The sequence below is a fragment of the Malania oleifera genome, chromosome 7 (assembly GCF_029873635.1).
Source record: "Malania oleifera isolate guangnan ecotype guangnan chromosome 7, ASM2987363v1, whole genome shotgun sequence".
In the NCBI taxonomy this organism is placed as follows: Eukaryota; Viridiplantae; Streptophyta; class Magnoliopsida; order Santalales; family Ximeniaceae; genus Malania; species Malania oleifera.
Window position 1 is genome coordinate 68,965,581 of NC_080423.1, and position 19,749 is coordinate 68,985,329.

At 36.5% G+C, this 19,749-nt stretch overlaps 1 long non-coding RNA gene across 1 annotated transcript in view; it reads right to left on the minus strand.

Annotated features, from left to right (window-relative positions):
* Positions 1 to 3,201: 3,201 nt before the first annotated feature.
* The window catches only part of LOC131160308 (uncharacterized), a 30,836-nt gene continuing 14,288 nt past the window's right edge, over positions 3,202 to 19,749 (minus strand). The window contains exon 2 of the long non-coding RNA XR_009137987.1: positions 3,202 to 3,565. This is a non-coding gene — a long non-coding RNA (uncharacterized LOC131160308). The remainder of the gene's footprint in view (positions 3,566 to 19,749) is intronic.

Sequence of the window (19,749 nt, forward strand, 5' to 3'; positions counted from 1 at the left end):
TAGCCTACTCCCGCAAAGGTTACTTGCACTCTCAATCGAAGTATATTACAAATACTCTTGACTGCGCTTGTCTCACTGATAGTTGGATTGTTGATACCCCTCTTGAGGTTAATGCCTGTTACACTCCCACTAATGGTATTCTCCTACCTAAACCCACCTTGTATCGTACTATTGTTGGTAGTTTGGTCTATCTAACTATTACGCGCCCAAATATTACTTATTTTGACCACATCATGAGTCAATTTGTTGCTTCACCTACATCTGTGTATTGGCCAGCTGTTTTACGCATCTTGCGATATCTTCGAGAGACTCTCTATCAGAGTCTTTTATTCTCTTCGACCTCGTTATTGAAGCTTTGTGCCTACTCTAATGTGGATTGGGCTACTAATCCTACTGATCGAAAGTCCACTAATGGCTTTTGCATATTTTTAGGTGACTCCCCTATTTCTTGGAAAATCAAAAAGTAAGCAATTGTTTCACGCTCTTCCACCGAGACTAAATACCATGTGATGGCGTCTACCACGAATGAGATTGTGTGGTTACGTTGGTTGTTGACTGATATGGGTGTTATATTTTCTGCTCATACTCCTCTGTATTGTGATAATAGGATTCCTATCTAGATTATGAGGAATTCATTGTTTCATGAACGGACCAAACACATTGAAATTGATTGTCATGTCACCAGACACCACCTTCAGCAAAGGACCATTACTTTGCCCTCTGTTCCCTCCTCTATGCAGGTTTCTGACTTCTTTATGAAGTCCCACACCGTCCAGCGCTTTCATTTTTTGGTTGACAAATTATTGATGCTTCTTGCTGCCGCATCATGAGTTTGAGGGGGGGATGTTAGTAATAATAATTATTTGTATCATATCAGGGTAGAATAGTCATTTTCCATTTTATTCTTGTAGGTTATATAAATCATCTTTATCTCTTATAGAACCCTAATATTTCAATGTAAGCCTTTTCTTTTCCTAATTTTTTTGCTCCTCTTTGATTCTAACAATATTCACATTGTATTTGTTGTTTCTGGTGTCTATGTTTTCGTTTTTCAGCAGGGTTGACAAGCGACTTGCAGGTCCTCCAAGACTACTTCTTTGAATAAAATTTAAACTTTCAAAAAAAATTAACTTTCCATGACAATATTTTTTTTCTCAATAAAAATACTTCCCACGGCAATATAAACCATCCATAAATAAAAGAATGCATCAACAACCATTTGAAACAATCACTAATGTGTTTTTCCTAAGGTACCATTTATCATGAAATCAAATATATGGTAGAAGAAACGTCAAAAAGTAACCTTCCACAATAATACAAATTATCAAAGTGTAATAATATTTCACTATAATATAAACCATCTCCCTCCCTCTACACAAGTGTTTGTTCACACATTTAATGAACCCAAGGAACACAATTTCTTCCAACAAAGGAACCAAAGAAGAATAGAGTCAACAGTTGTGGAATCCTCACAAAAGCAATTGCCAGCAGTGTTAGTGATTAATAAAAAAAACACATTCACAACTAAAAATGTCATACTCATAAATCAGGCAAAAATGTTGCACACCCATTTGCATAAACTTTTACTGAAACTCCTTTTAGGTTGTAGCCTATAGAAATTGACTGAATATAAATTGTTGGCTCACAACCTAATCACTTAAAACTTTTAAATATAGTGGTAATCTAACATGGTAATCCACGGTAATAAATTTTCACAAAATTGTTATCATTCCTGTAAAAAATTTTCCATTTCCACCATCCTTGAAATTTAAATGACAATCAACTTCTGCCTCACAAAATTTTATAGGAAATTTCCTCAAATCATCCAAAATTCCTCAAGATCACAAAATTTTTTGTCAGTTCAACTAGATAAAATTTACTTTAATTTAAATTTTGAGATTCAAAACCCAACGTGAAATTTCTCTCTTAAAGACTAATTTTGAGACTAAATTCTAGCTTAGGTAATTGGGCATGAATTGGTCCATGTGGTTTAAATGGGTCTAAGATAGGGTCAATGGACTTGGGTTTAGGTTCAAGCTAGGTTGGTGCTTCAACTTGGTTTAAGAGTCTTAGGTCTAATGGGTTTGGGTCAATGAGTCAACGGACCTAGGTTAAAGTTGACCTAGGTTTTGGATCCAATCCAGATCCAGGGTCCTTGGGTGAATGGTTTTGGACCCGGGTCCCCAGGTCGGACCTGGGTATTCGGATCTTGATTATTAGACCTGGACTCTGATGTAGGTATTTGGGTTTTGGGTGAAAATTTCATATCCGAGTCAAATACCCAAATCTATTATTGGAAATTTTTGCAAAAATTTTTAATTAAAATTTCAGGAATTCAGTTTAAAGATTTGATCTTAGAAATTACTAATCCTTTTGAATTATGCTTGAACTCATTCTCAATTAATTTGTGAACAATTTAATAGCCAACCTAAAACAACAGAATTAAAAGAAATGGGTAATAACCTTTTTTTTATTCATTTTTTTTTTAATCCTTCATTTTGCAAACTTGCTGCTTCTCTTTGCTATCTCTACACGTCTCTTTTACGATTCAAAACTCTCAACTTTTTCCTCTTTTCTCACTTTTCAGTATTCAATTCTTTTCTCCTATTTTTCCTCCCCCAACCTTCTAAAAATCTCTATTTATAGAACCAGGAGGGAACAACCCAATTAATTTTGATTGATCAATTAATTCTAATTGATCAAACAGAATTTGATTGATTAATCTAATTGAAACTAGATGGATTGATTTTTATTTGCTTTAACTTTGATTTGCAATTACCTCATTTCTAACTAAAATCTTTTTTTATGTATGCAGGTTCAAGCATGAAGGAGCTGGTCCACCAACTTTTCCTTGTTTTTTTTTCATTTTTCTATTTTTATGCATTTTATTTATTTTTATTTGAATTTGTACAAATAAATATGAATTTGAGTTAATGAATAGTTCGATTTTTGTTATATAGAGCCCTAGACAAAATGGGATGTCTAAAACTACCAATCTTTATAGGTTTGTTACTGAGGATGACAAGAGGACCTATCTTTGGGCATCCCATAGAAACAAATCTATAAAGACAAGAGATACAAATTTTGGATTAGACATTATATAGCAAAAGAGAATGTGTGAATTTACAAAAAGTGTATAGAATCTAGGTCAATTCAATAAGCTTAGAGAGTGAAGTGTTAACTATCCTTGTAACAACCTGCTTAAATTCCACTTATATTTTTTTTTTTTCATTATATAATAAAACCCGTTATAACAATTCCAGTAGATCATAATCCACCTGACCCTGTGGGTACCAGGGATACAATAGAAATACAGTATGGAAATCTAAGTAGCAGGAAACATAAAATCATAAATAACCCATGATACCCTATACAATACCATCCATCACAATATCAGAGTTGCTATATCCACTGTATATACATATATAAACCACTCAAAAGAGTCCTAGGGGTCATTTCCCACAAAAATTCATTTGACCCTATCACAAAATACATACCCTTCAAAGAGGGCAGATCAGCCGTAACTATCACAGCAAAACTTTATCCGCTCTCCTATCCAGGGCTCCTGAAATGTTTATAAAATTTTAGGGTGAGACGCCTCTCAATAAAAGAAATAAATTAATACTAGTGTGTGGCAACATGAGTAATTCTGTGTTATACATAAAATCATATACGTAAACATATTCAGTAACTATAATAATCATTTCTAGGAAAAACATGTTTAATCGTAGCATAATAGAACATACTAGATTTCTACAAGCATAATTCATCTCATATAATAATAATATGAAAACAACTCTCGTAGGTTAACTGACTGTTGTCATGTATTACCCTCACATGACTGGGTTGTGTAGCCCGAAGACGGGACCTGACAATGGTTGACCGACCACTACTAAGTCAAAAGTGTAATCTGAAAGTCCGATGGATCTGCCAGACCTAGTCCATACACTAAGGGTGTCCACACTTCTTAAAACCACATCGACTATCCGTCCTCATGCTACTCCATACAGCAGCATTAACACAATATCATGATGATCATAAACACATAACAGCGGTATTGTGCAAATGTTAGCCTAAATCAAGTCAACCAGGTTCTGATAACATGTAGCATATAATCAAATTGTGATACATGAATATTTCATACTAGCAATTGCCAAATTAATCATCACATCATTTTGCATCTATATACATCATGAAAATCATCGGCCTATACGCCGGCATTTCATATTTTACCATAGTTCGGCCCGTACACCGGCAAATCATATCCATAACTTGGCTCGTACGCCGACAAAACATATCCATAGCTCAGCAAATCATATAAAACTCTTGGCCCGTACGCCGATTTTTCATTATAAAAATCCGTACCATCAACATATTCCCAGAAAACAATAATTTATCATTAATTCTACTCATGCCACACAGAATAAGTTTTACATATATTCAAAATATCTCATCAGTTTCAGCAGTATTTTCCATCATAACACATATTTACATATATACATTTCTCTGAAATCAAATGCTATAAATTATATTTATATTTTCATAAAAAATCTAATTTAGTTTATCCCCTTACCTGCTTCTTGAAAAAACCCCTAAAACAATCAATCTGACACCCTGCTAGGTTCCCATTCAACACCCTGGAAACAATATTTTCCAGAACAAAAATTAAGTATTTCTATACGTACTACATTTTCTACAACTACATGGAAGACCGAATATTGAATAAAAGTCTTATCCTGAATTTGGGATGAATTTCAAACTCATCCCACCGACGATCCACTCCAGCAGATATGCAAATAACTTTTTCAGGAGTGTTGTGGTGGCTTCGGATTGTCGATCTGGTGAAGAACAAACCATGAAACTAAGAGAGAAGGATGGGAAACCCAAGAGGAGAGAGAAAATGAAAGTTGTGCGTGAGTTTTCGGCCAAAAATGAAGATTTGACCTATTTATACACTGGCCTTCGTCGACGAAATTCAGAATCGCCTAAAATCCTCTCTCGGTATTTTCTTATCGACGAAGCACACCTTCGTCGACAAGCCCAATATGTCACTTCGTTCACGTTCATCGACGAGGACTTGCTTTGGCCCTTTTTTTAATTTCCTTTTCTCCCTCTTTATTATTTAAGTACTATAATTCCTCTAGGTCACTACATTCTCCCTTCCTTATAAAAATTTCATCCTCAAAATTTGCTATCTATACAACTTATCATCCTTTAAAGGCAAAACGATCTACTTATTTTATTATTTACCTTCACTTATGGCGAAAGAATACCGTGGTTACATTCCAAATCTTAGGAGATTACATATATAAAAAAAGAAATTCCCCCAAAATAAAAATACTACTTACTAACTATTACATTTACCTACAAAAGAAATATTACCTAACTACTTAAACTTCTTGAAATAATTGCGGATACTTCTACTCCTCGAACTCCTAGGAAACCTCTTCCACTGTATGATTCCTCCACAAAACTTTTACCAGAGGAATGTTCTTGTTACATAACTCCCGCACTTTCTTATCTAAAATCTGTACTGGCACCTCCTCATACACTAGTGAATCACTGAACTCTAATTCACCGTAACTAATAATATGAGAAGGGTCTAAGACATATTTCCTCAACATGGAAACGTGGAATACGTCGTGCATTTTGGATAATGTAGGTGGCAAAGTTAGCCTATAGGCAATCGGCCCCACTTTATCTAGAATCTCAAATGGGCCAATAAACCTAGAGCTAAGTTTACCCTTTCTCCCGAACCTTATAACCCCTTTCAACGAAGCTATCTTCAGAAATACATGATCACCAACATCGAATTCCAATTCCCCACGGCAGTTATCAGTATAACTCTTCTGTCGGCTCTGAACTACACTAATTCTATCTCAGATGAATCGAACTATATCACACGCTTGTTGTACTAACTCTAGCCCCACAACTCACCGCTCACCCACTTCATCCCAAAATAAAGAAGAATGACATCTCCTGCCATACAATGTTTCAAACGGTGTCATGCCAATGCTGGTCTGATAACTATTGTTATACACAAATTCCACCAGTGGCATGAACTGAGTCCAACTACCCCCAAAATTTAATACACACGCTCAAAGCATATCCTCCAATATCTGTATCGTCCTCTCAATCTACCCGTCAAACTAAGGATGGAATGTCGTACTAAAAGACAACTGAGACCCTAGTGTTTCCTGTAAACTCTTCCAAAAACGTGACGTGAAACGCGGGTCTCGATTTGACACAATAGATAGTGGCACCCCGCGAGAACGAACTATCTTCTGAATGTAAATCTCTATCAAACGGTTAAGGGAGTAGCTGATCTTGATAGGTAAGAAATGGGCGGTCTTAGTCAAACGGTCAACAATCACCCAGATGGCATTCTGGTCATGCAACGTCGTCAGCAGTCCTGTCACAAAATCCATAAATATATGATCCCACTTCCACTCTGAGATAAATAATGGCTGCAACTGCCAGGGGGCCTCTGGTGCTCGGCTTTTACCTACTGGCACGTTAAACACTGGGCTACATACTCGACAATCTCTTTCTTCATACCACCCCACCAGTACGACTCTCGCACATCCCTATACATTTTCGTACTATTAGGATGAACTGTATACAAAGATCTGTGAACTTCCTCTAAAATAGTCTTTCTAATCTCAGTGTCGGTAGGAACACATAATCTGAAACGAAACCGTAAAGCTCTGTCATCTACAACACTGATTTCCTCTCCCTGACCACTCTGCACTCTATCCATCACCTTTGCTAATTCTGAATTTTTTTCTGAGCAGCTTTAATTCTTTCCTGCATAGTAGGTTGCACTATTAAACTGGCGATACATACCTGAGAATCACTCTTAACTAATTCGATACCGAGTCTTTCCAGATCCATCATGATCGGATACTAAATCTCCATAACTGCCAACACTGATTCCTTGGACTTCCTACTTAACACATCAACTACCACGTTTGCTTTCCTTGGGTGATAACTGATGGTACAATCGAAATTCTTAATTAGCTCAAACCACCTTTTCTGTCTCATATTCAGTTGCTTCTAGGTGAAAAAGTACTTTAAACTCTTGTGGTCGAAGAAGATCTCACACCGCTCGCCATACAAGCAATGCCTCCAAATCTTCAATGCGTGTACTACTGCAGCCAACTCAAAATCATGAGTAGAATAGTTCTTTTCATATTCTTTGAACTACCTGGAAGCATATGTCACCACCCTGCCATGCTACATCAATACACAGCCAAGTCCTTTCAAGAACGCATCACTGTAAATGTATAACCCTCACCCCCTAACGGGATGATCAATATTGGTGTTGTGACTAACCTCTGCTTCAGTTCCTGAAAACTCTGCTCACAATTGTCGTCCCATTCAAATCTGATATTCTTCCTAATCAGTCGTGCCAAAGGCCCTAATAATGCTAAGAATCCTTCTACAAAACGACGGTAATACCCAACTAACCCCAAGAAACTCCTGATCTCCTGGACATTCTTCGGTCTAACCCAATTCATAATTGTCTCAATTTTACTAGGATCCACAGAAATACCATCTCAGAAATAACATGCCCCAAAAACACGACCTTCTCAAGTCAGAATTCACATTTACAAAACTTGGCGTACAACTTCTTCTCCATAAGCGTCTGTAGAACCTGTCTCAAGTGCGTCTCATGCTCCTTATAATTCCTTAAATAGACTAGTGCATCATTAATAAAGACAACAAAGAACTGGTATAGGTATTGGTGGAAGACTTTATTTATCAAGTCCATAAATACCACATGAGTATTTTTCAAATCAAACGGCATAACAAGAAATTCGTAATGTCCGTGCCTAGTTCTAAAGGTCGTCTTCGAGACGTCTTCTGCTTCCACTTTTACCTGATGATTGTCGGATCTGAGGTCAATCTTCGAATACACTCATGTACCATGGAGGTGGTCAAACAAATCATCTATATGGGATAAAAGATATTTGTTCTTGATTTTCACTTTATTAATCTTCCTATAATCTATACACATCCTCATACACTCATCTTTCTTCTTCACAAATAGTACTGAAGCTCCCCATGGAGATACATTAGGTCGTATAAAGCCCTTATCCAACAAATTTTGCAGCTGATTCTTCAACTCTGCCAACTCTGCTAGTGTCATTCAGTAAGGTACTTAAAAAATTGGCGTTGTACCTGAAAGTAGATTAATAGAAAAATCTACCTCACGATCAAATAGCAAGTCTGGTAACTCATCTGGAAAAACATTTATAAACTCTTTTACTACAGACATACTAGCAAATTTCAATCCATTCTCTGACGTCTCCTTTACATATGCCACAAATCCCTGACAACCACTCAGCAGCAGTCTCCTCACCTAAATAGTTGAAACTAGCTAAGGTGGAGTTTGCACTCACGACCCTACGAACCTGAATTTTGCTCTTCCTGGAGGTCTGAATATCACTTCTCTCGCATGGCAATCTATACTAGTAAAGTTAGCTGCTAGTCAATCCATAACAAAAATGATATCAAACTTATACATGTCCAGCACTATCAAATCGACAGATAGATTTTCCCCTAAATATCCACTGAACAACCCTGGAGCACCATACTACACCTCACTGCTGTCCTAGTCGGTGTAGATACCAACAATGCGGTATCTAACAACTATGTTTCTGCCCCACATAGTCTAGTGCACCCCGAAGACACAAACAAGTGTATGGCTCCTAAATCAAATAACGCAATAACTTTAAAAGAAAGCATACTAACCACACCTCTCACCACGTCACCCGCCATCTCAACATCACCCCGCGTCAGAGCGAACACTTTGACTGGAGCCGTATTCCTCTGCTGGCCCTCACGTGGCGCTTGATAACCACGCCAGTATGGTCTGAGAGTAGGAGCTGCATGTGGTGGTCTAGGGCAGTCTCACACCATATGTGCCAGTCTACCACAGCGATAGCAAACAGCTCCGTCTGCTCAACACTCTCCCCAGTGTCTCCTCCCACAAGTTTGATAGACATGAGGACACTGAACAGCCTAAACCTCACGTCCTCCAATCTCCTGCCTCCGTCCTCTGCCATGGTTTCCTCTCCTCCACTGACCCTGTCTAGAACCCTACTGGTAGCCCGAAGATGCAGATCTCTTCATCGATTCCTGTTCCTCTACATCCAAGCGCTCACCAACCTCTGTCAAGGCTGTTCTATCGACTAACTTAGCAAAATCCTAGATCCGTAGCACTATCACTTGCTTGAATATGCTTCGCCTCGAGCCTTTTCAAATTGTCTCGCCTTTTTCACCTCATTTGGCACGATATACAAAGCGAAGCGAGAAAGCTCTATAAATCGCATTGCATACTGCTGGACTGATAAGTGTCCCTACTTCAGACTCAAGAACTCTTCCACTTTAGCCTCCCTAACAGTAGTTCGAAAATACCTGTCAAAGAATAGTTCTTTAAATCGGTCTCACGTCATCGCTATCGGCATCGTCCTCTACTGCTCCAGAAGTCTCACAGCAGTCCACCACCTCTCAGCCTCTCCTGTCAGTCTATAAGTGGCGAAGAGGACCCTTTGTTCTTCCATACACTGTAGCACAGCTTAGACTTTCTCGGTCTCCTGCATCCAGTTCTCAGCGGCTCCAAGATCGACTCCTCCTGAGAATGCCGGAGGATTCATCTTCATAAATTTCTCTATAGTGCACCCATGACCAACCGACGAACCACCCTGCTCCCTGGAGCTCCTAGTAATCTCAGCCATAACCTACTAAGCCACACTACGTAATACTGCATTAGATTCCATCCTGCCTGCACCTGAGGCCCTTCCCCATCACTGCCACTCGCATAGGCACTACCTTGTCCTAGATCCATCCTAAAAATTAACAAACACAACTCAGAAATTCTATCCTTATAATTTACCCGCTCAACCTAGCCTCTTATCTCAACATTCTCAACTTATTCCTAACCCCAGTCTTAATTTTAGGAACATAACCCGACAATAGTTTACTATGGTTTTCCTGAAATCATCATCTCAGGAGAAATACAGAAACCACCACGAAAATCATGCATCTAGACTGTAGAACAAAACCTTAAATCATTTTTCTATACTCTAGTATCATTTCCGCTGCACTCTAAAGTCTATAGAACCTAACAACCTAGGCTCTAATACTAAACTGTAACGACCTGCTTAATTTCCATTTATATTTTTTTTTTTCATTATATAATAAAACCCGTTATAACAATTCCAACAGATCATAATCCACCTGACCCCGTGGGTACTAGGGATACAGCAGAAATATAGCACGAAAATCTAAGCAGCGGGAAACATAAAATCATAAATAACCCATAATACCCTACACAACACCAAAGTTGTTATATCCACTGTATTTACATATATAAATCACCCAAAAGAGTCCTATGGTCATTTCCCACAAAAATTCATCTGACCCTAACACAAAATACATACCCTTCAGAGAGGGCAGATCAATCGTAACTACCACAACAGAACTTTATCCGCTCTCCTATCTTGGGCTCCTGAAATGTTTATGAAATTTTGGGATGAGACAGCTCTCAGTAAGGGAGATAAACTAATATTAGTGTGTGGCAACATGAGTAATTATGTGTTATACATAAAATCATATGCCTAAAGATATTCAGTAACTGTAATAATCATTTCTGGGAAAAACATGTTTAATCATAACATAGCAGAACATACTGGATTTCTACAAGCATAATTCATCTCATATAATAATAATATGAAAACCCTGATAGGCTAGTTGGCTATTGTCATATATTACCCCCACATGACTGGGTTGTGTGGCCCGAAGGCGGAACTTGACAATGGTTGACCGACCACTGCCAAATCAAAAGTGCAATCTGTAGGTCCGATGGGTCTGTCAGACTTGGTTCGTACATCAGGGGCGTCCACACTTTTTAAAACCACATCGACTATCCATCCTCACGCTACTCCGTACAGCAACGTTAACACAATATCATGATGATCATGAACAAATATCAATGGTACCGTGCAAGTGCTAACCTAAACCAAACCAACCAGGTTCTGATAACATATAACATATAATCAAACTATGATACATGAATATTTCATACTAGCAATTGTCAAGTTAATCATCACATCATTTTACATTTATATACATCATTGAAATCATCCGCCCATACGCCGGCATTTCATATTTTACCATAACTGGGCCCGTATGCCGGCAAATCATATCCATAGCTCGGCCCATATGTTGGCAAAACATATTCATAGCTCAGCCCGTATGCCGGCAAAACATATCCATAGTTCGGCCCGTACGTCGGCAAATCATTACCATAGCTCAGCCCGTACGCCGGCAAAACATATCCATAACTCGGCCCGTACACCGGCAAATCATATAAAACTCTTGGCCCGTGCGCCAATTTTTCATTATAAAAATCCATACCATTAGCATATTCCGAGAAAAGAGTAATTTATCATTAATTCTACTCATGTCACACAAAATAGGTTTTACATATATTCAGAATATCTCATCAGTTTCAGCAATATTTTTCAACACAACACATATTTACATATATACATTTCTCTGAAATCAAATGCTATAAATTATACTTATATTTTCATAAAACATTTAGCTTACATAATTCCAAAAAAAAGCCCCTAAAACAATCAATCTGACACCTTGGGTTCCCCGTTCAACACCTTGGAAACAATATTTTCCAAAACAAAAATTCAGTATTTCTACGCGTACTACATTTTCTACAACTACAAGGAAGACCAAATACAGAATAAAAGTCTTACCCTGAATTTGGGATGAATTTCAAACTCGTCCCACCGACGATCCACTCCAGCAGATATGCAGAAAACTTTCCCATGAGTGTCGTGGTGGCTTCGGATTGTCGATCCGGCGAAGAACGGACCCAGAAACTAAGAGAGAAGGATGGGAAACTGAAGAGGAGAGAAAATGAAGGTTGTGCGTGAGTTTTCGACCAAAAACGAAGATTTGGCCTATTTATACACTGGCCTTTGTCGATAAGTCACGTCACCTCATCGACGAAATTCAAAATCACCCAAAACCCCCTCTCAATATTTTCTCATCAACGAAGCACACTCTCTCAGTATTTTCTCATCAACGAAGCACACCTTCATCAATAAGCTTCGCATTCGTCAACGGAGACCTGCTTTGCCCCCTTTTTTTAATTTCCTTTTTTCCCTCTTTATTATTTAAGTACTATAATTCCTCTTGATCACTACAATCCTAGTCTATGAAGAGATCACTACCATGAATTTAGGAACTACGTCACGTGCCTCCAAGATAAATAAGTTATTACAACTTGAAAATGACTACCCTGACTTGAGAACTAATGCCTTATACCTCCAAGGTAGGCAAATCATCACAACTTGAAAATGACTACTTATATTTGGGAACTAATGTCATGTCTCTGAGATACTCAAAACATGACAATTTGAAAATGACTACTCAGATTTGGGAACTAATATCACACTCCTTCGAGAAAGCCAAACCATCACAGCTTAAAAATCATAATTTGAAAAGTGACTACTCGGACCTCCAAGGTAGACATCAGAACTTGAAAGTAACTACTCGAATTTGGGAACGAATGTCACATGCCTCTAAAGTAGACATCACAACTTGAAAGTGACTACTCGAATTTGGGAACAAATGTCATATGCCTCCTAAGTAGACATCATAACTTGGAAGCGACTACTCAGATTTGGGAACTAATGTCACATGCCTCTGATATAGACATCACAACTTGAAAGCAACTATTCGGATTTGGGAACTAATGTCACATGCCTAAAAGTAGACATCATAACTTGAAAGCAACTGCCCAGATTTGGGAACTAATACGACTTGCCTCCGAGGTAGAAAAAACATCAAAACTTGAAAATCAAAACATGAACAGTGACTACCCAGATCTCCGAGGTAGGCATCACAACTTGAAAAAAACAACCCGAATTTCTTAGGTATACAAATAAGATTTTAGAAAATAACTACTTGGATTAGGGAGAATCAGTCCTTATACCCTAAGTAGAACACAAACCATTTCGATTTACAGAAGGCAATGAATTGAATGAGTGAAAAGTAGAATGAACACTATTCACAAAATCAATGAAAGAAATTTGTATGGTATGAACATTATGATGCATGACTTGAGGACACATCCTAACTCTACTCATGCAATGATAATATGTTACAGAATGCATATGGAATTATTTTTGTCATTATTGATATAACGACCCTGAAAATAATAAGAATAAATATAAATAAGGAAAAGATGAAAAATGGTTTAGTGTAGACCAAACCGTTGACGGTTTGATGGGAGCTCAGAAAACCGTCGACAGTTTCATGTTATCGCAGTCAGGTAAAGGTAAAACGGTTAAAATTCAGTTTGGTTAAAGACCAAACCGTCGACGGTTTTAGAGAGCCTAAGAAAATCGTCGACGGTTTTGCTTTGGGACAGAAAGCTATATAAAGTTGCATGTCATTTTCCTTTGTAAATCTCTCTCTCTCTCTCTCTCTCTCTCTCTCTCTCTCTCTCTCTCTCTCTCTTGACGATCAAACACTGTTTTAAGGCCTAGTGGCGATCCTCATCATGTTAACCGGGGCAGATTCGTATTTTGAGGATCCCAGACACCACTCCAAGACTAGGGTAAGGAAATTATCTTAAGCTTAATTAGTTATTTGATTTGTGTGGATTTAGGAATACAAGGATGGCATGCCTGCTGGGGTTGAGTTGACTAAATTAGGATTTGTGGATACAGGGTTTTCTGCAAACACCACAAGCGTTGATTTTGGATCCCTACGAACGTTTTCTTCGAAAATAGGTAAGGGGAATAAATTATGTCAGAACTTTTGGAAAAAATTAATTGATTAAATTGAAGTATGATATGAAAATATTATATGTGAATTTTATTTCTTATCAAGTATATATATCTGAAATGATAGTTTTGAAAATATTCAATGTTTTACTGGATAATTATTATATGATAGTTTTGAAAATATTCAATGTTTTACTGGATAATTATTATATGGTTAAATATTATTAAAAATCTGTGTGGCATGAGAAACGATTGCGATTACTGAGAAATAAATTTTTGAATATTTTATATGATGAAATGGGGTTTATGTTGAGATATAAACAGATATGATGCAAACAGCTATGTTGATATGAGATATGTATAGATATATTTTAAACCGAAATGATGAAATGAGATTTTATATAGACATGTTTTTATTAGATATAATGTACAACCATGAGTTATAGACGAGATGTGATACATACACATGGATACTCATGAGCTTGTGCATATTTTTGAGAAATGAGTCATGAGTTACATAAGAGATGTGATACATACACATGGATACTCATGAGTTTGAGCATATTTATGAGAAATGGAAATTTTTGGAAATAAACTCATGTATAACGAGTGATGGAAATAAGAGCCCGATTGTTTAATGATATGATAGCACAGTACCATTGCTAGTGGTTGAGTTAGTGCAACCACATAGCTCGGGGAGCGTGTTGGTAATGGAAGTTAATTAAGCCTTTGGAGAGATGTTGACTACCCCTGTGTCCGGACCAGGTTGCGGTGAGCCAATCGTACAACAGACGAGGTATTTTGACTTAATTTAGTAGGCCAACCAAGGTTAAGTCTCGCCTTCATGCCACAACCCAGTCATATGGAGTTATTACATGACGATATGAATGAGTTTCCTCATTACAGACACGATACACTCATATGATTTTATTTTGATAGATATGTTACTTTGTATACATAAATAATTGTTGAGTATGATTATATTTTGAGAATAATATATGAGAACAGATTTCCATGATTTCTCAGCTAAATTAGTAATTTTATTAAAATATTGTGATACACTAAAATTCATTGTCACACACTGATAATAATTTATTCTCGCTTATTGAGAAGTGTCTCACCCCGTAGATCTTAACATTTCAGGAAATCTAGGGCGTCAGGCAAACTGAGCTCTGAAATAGCAGAGTAGATTTCGATTGATCAGGGTATGTTTCCATTTTGGAGGATTTGATGATTTTTGGGAGTTGATATGCATATTTTTAGGAGACAATAGTGTACTCTAGTATTGTACTTAAAGTTTACTTGGGTTATGTTTTCCACTACATAAATAAAATATGCATATGGACATGTATATTCTCAGTACCCCACCTTGGGTCCGGGTGGATGACTCACTCAAAAAATGAGCAGCTCGAAAGCTATCCCAAGTATAGGAGTTCTGTCGTATAATATTTAACCCAAAGGCCCAATCGTCTCCTCAGAGAATGCAGTTTAATCTCAAATTTTACGTAATTTCAATCAAACAATCAGAAACAAAAGAGTACTAAACACATTTCAGATTCGGGTTTTCTGGTCTATCTAAGATTTTCTTTAACGAATTAAAATAACGTGCAATTTAAATTCTAAATCCTAACATGCACTAAATTAACACTGAGAAACGGAAATCCTACTTTTAATAGCCGAACAAGAATTGAAACACGCGTTTGAACTTCAGAATAAAAACTAAAGAAGATAACTTTCCTACGCAATTAAAACACACAATTCTAAAAACTCAATCAATCACAAATTTAAATAAAAACTAATTTTAATGCGATCAAGAACATAAACAAAAATTCAAAACTTTAAGAACTAAATAGTAAACGAAAACACAGTAAAAAAAAAATTGAACTTTAATAAAATTTAACTTAAATTAAATTAAATCGAACTTAACAGAATTTAAATTTTAAAGAAGACCACTGATTTAAATTATAAAGAAGATATATTTTTTTCCTTTTTTATATGTTATTCTTTTTTCTTTTTTTTCAATAACTAAACCGAATTCCAATAAATAAATAAAAATAAACTCAAGCAACAATTGCGTCTAATGCTAATATCAACTAAGAAAGAAAGAAAATAATACCCTTAGTCATAGCACCCAAACAAAATTAAAACTTTAATGAAAATTTTACTAAAAAAAAAAAAAATACAATTATCCAACTAATTAAAAACTTAGAACAAAACAATTAAATGAAAGAAAGAAAGATTGAAAAGGAGGAGAATAGTTGGTTGTTTGGAGCAAGAACAGAGCAGCAGCACCAGCAACTTCAACTGGTGCTCGGGTTGCAGGGGCAACAAGGAGCAGGGGAGGCTCGGGTCTTTCAGCACAGCAGCAACTAGCAAAGGGGGGCTTTGAACTCCTTCACAACAACAGCAAGAGGAACACAGTAGCAGCAACTTGGGTTTTCTCGGCACAGCAGCAGTGGCGGCACGCAACAGCGGGGAGCCGAGAGGACGAAGCACCAGCAACCGTAAAAGTACTGGACAGTAGTGAGGAGAAAGGGTCTCGGGTCAGGAAGGGCAGCAGCACAGCTGGAGACAGCAGGGAAGCTCTCAGATTGGTGGTTGCAACAACCACACGCAACAAGCAAATAAAAAGGGAGCAACAGAGAATAAAACCGAAAGGGAGAAGAGAGAATAAAGAAGAGAGAGGAGAGGAGAACAGAAGAGAAAAGAAGAGCAAAGAGAAGGAAGAGGGAGAGAAGAGAAGAGAGAAGAGAGGGTGCGGATTCTATTTGGAAGAGAGAAAAAAATATATATAAGGGAGAGAGAGAAGGTTGCCCTACTCAGCACCAACTTGGAGAGAAGTCCAGACCCAGCTACATGGTCGAGTCAAATCAACATATTATATTTATTTTTTTTTTTCTTTTTATTTTTCTTATTTCTTCTTTTTGTTTCCTAGCAAACAAGCCTAGTTTTAACCCTCCTAGAGTCCGTATCTCTCGAAGTTTTAAACACGAAAGTTGTAGATAATATTCTCATCTTTTCACAGCATTTCGAATCGTCTCAATCGAAACTTAGACGAGAAAATTACGCATCAATTACGAAGTAGTGTCGGTTTTAGTTTCCAATAATTATCCTACGATAAAAAACACCAAAAATTCATAAATTACTCAATAAAACCTAAATATTATAAATATAACACAATGTCAAAATATTGAAAGTAATTAGGTATTTAATTTAAAATATACGCTTCAATACATGAATTAAAACACCTAATTACGCAATTTTAGCGAGTAATCACACCCCCCAACTAACGTTTTGCTAGTCTCTATAATGTCTGACACATTCTCTCCTACCAGATTTTGTTATATACACACACACATGCACTTTTGTAAATCCACACATTCTCTCCTACCAGATTTTGTTATATAATGTCCGACCTAAAACTTGTGCCTCATGTCTTCATAGATTTGTTAATATAGGATGTCAAAAGTTAGGTTTGACTGTCATCCTAAATAACAAACCTATCAAGAGGGGCAGTTGTAGACACCTCATTTTGTTCGAGGCTTTATATAATAGAACTTAGACTTCTTGGTTTTAGTTTTGATGCCCTCTAGGGTCTTTACCTTAGCGTGATCTATCATTTTGTTCATTCTCACCAACAGTTTCAAAAACATCCATATAGTATATTATTTTGTACTATTCATTAGTACAATAAAAAATATAATAATGATAAATACATGAAATCAAAGGAAAAAAATAAAAATAAAAATAAAAATAAAAATAAAAATAAAATAGCTCCATCTTGGTAGACCTATATCCCAATGTATGTACCTGCACACATCAAAAGGGGGAATTTTCAATTAGCAAAAGGTTAGTAACTGTAAATAAGTCAAAGAAAATCAATCAATTTGTTTTAAAATTGATTGATCAAACAAAATTGATTGGTGGTTCTCTCTCTAGCCTATAAATAGAGCTCTTTCATAGGAATGGATGGGAGGAAGAAGGGATACTAAGAAAAGAGAGATAAAAGTGAGATATAGAAGTTGGAGGAAAGGCTTTGCCAAGAGGAAGAGAAGGAGAAGCAACAAGAAAGTTGCAAAGGAGAAAAGCAAAGTAAGGAATTTAAAGAAGAAGAGTTTGAGTTGAAGCAGTAAAGCAAAAGCAAAAAAGAACATGCTAAAGCTAAATATTTGTTCTCTATTTCTTTAAATTTGGATTAATATTTGACTAGATTAATCGAAGTATTTGATTTTTGTGAATGGATTAATAAGCTGCCCTAATTTCATTTCAAATTCCCCTTGTTCCCAATCAGCACCCCAAAATTCAAAAAGCCCCAAATAGAGCCAAACTTAGCATAAAAAAAAAAAAAAAGGGGACATGTGTTAATGAATGGTTGGTGACACATGGCACTGCTAGGACCACCCATTTGGGGATGACGTGTGATCCTGGCCGTCCTATCTATGTTTTCTCGAAACGGTCGGATCGCTGCCACATCAGCAATGTGTTCCTTTTAAACGGAGTCAATACCATTCTACCACATGGCAGGTGATGTCACTGTAACATCACCAAGCACGTGTCACCTTTTGATTTCAAAATAATAATAAATAAATAAATAAATAATAAAAATCAAAATCACCTGATTGCTGCTACATGTCGCCTCGCATGGCTGACACATGGCACTGATGGTAGCCTCCAGCACTTTCCCGCCTCTGCCTCTTCCCTGAACGAGGTCAACCCATCGGCTCAAATTGGTTGGACTAGTCTGACCCATCTAGACCACCCCATTTTTTTATATTAATTTATTTTTTAATTCATTTTTAATTTAAAAATTGATAAAAAAAAATAGTAAAAATATCAAGAAAAATTAGAAAAATAAATAAAATTATTTGAGTCATCTTTGGCTCAAGAGACTAAAAATTGAAAATAAAAAAAATAAAAAAAATACATAAAATTCAATAAAATTCCTTAAAAATCAAAGAAAGCAGGAAAATTTGGAAAATTTTCAAAAAATTCTGGAAATTTTTTGGAAATTTGGAAATGTTTTAAAGATCCTTTCTATTTCAATTTAGTGCATTTGCATGATCATTTTACATGTTTAATATTTGTATATATCATGTTTTGCATGCATGTGCATAAATGAGTCTCAATGATAAAATAAAGGGTAAAGAGGTTTTTCAGACCTCACCCATAGCAGTTCTGAGGGGGGTTTATCTAATAAGATGTCCTCCTTTGGAAATCTTATTAGATATTCCTAAATCACACTTAATTTTGCATTCTTTCTTAAAATTTTAATGCTTATTGGATTGTTAGGAATTAATTAAGAACTATCTAATTCAATTTGAGTTAATTCATGATTAATTAGGTATCATTCATAAAACGGGCGTGTAGGGGGTGCTAATACCTTCACTGTACACCTAATCCCAACTTTGGTAAAGGCAAACTGAGACTACTACTTCCTTAACCTTAGGATTAGTTTAGAAACCAATCAACGAATAGTAATTAGGTAAATTAACCGCACCTAGGAAAATAACAGGTTAGTAACAACTCTATCAAACCATCGATATTATTATCACCCCTTGCCATTCTAGAACCTTCTCTGAGATGTTGCAACAACCTTATTTGCCACAATGTACTGGCTGCACATCTAAGAGCTTCACAATGAATTGCTTCCCATCATCATCTTTGAGCTTTTTGCAAATAACCTATAAGGTTATGATGGAGAGTCAAGGATAACATGTAACTAAGTGACTTTTCTCCAACATGCATGACATTCAAAGATCATTTTTCCTTGTTTTTTTATTTTTCTGATCAACATTTGAAGTTCACATAACTGGGAATGGAATTTATATCCAAGACTACTATGGCTTAAGCCTACTGATGTTCATTAGTTTGTCTTAAACCAGTCAAAAAAACTAATATCTAAGGTCTAGAGATTAATGTGATACCTCCT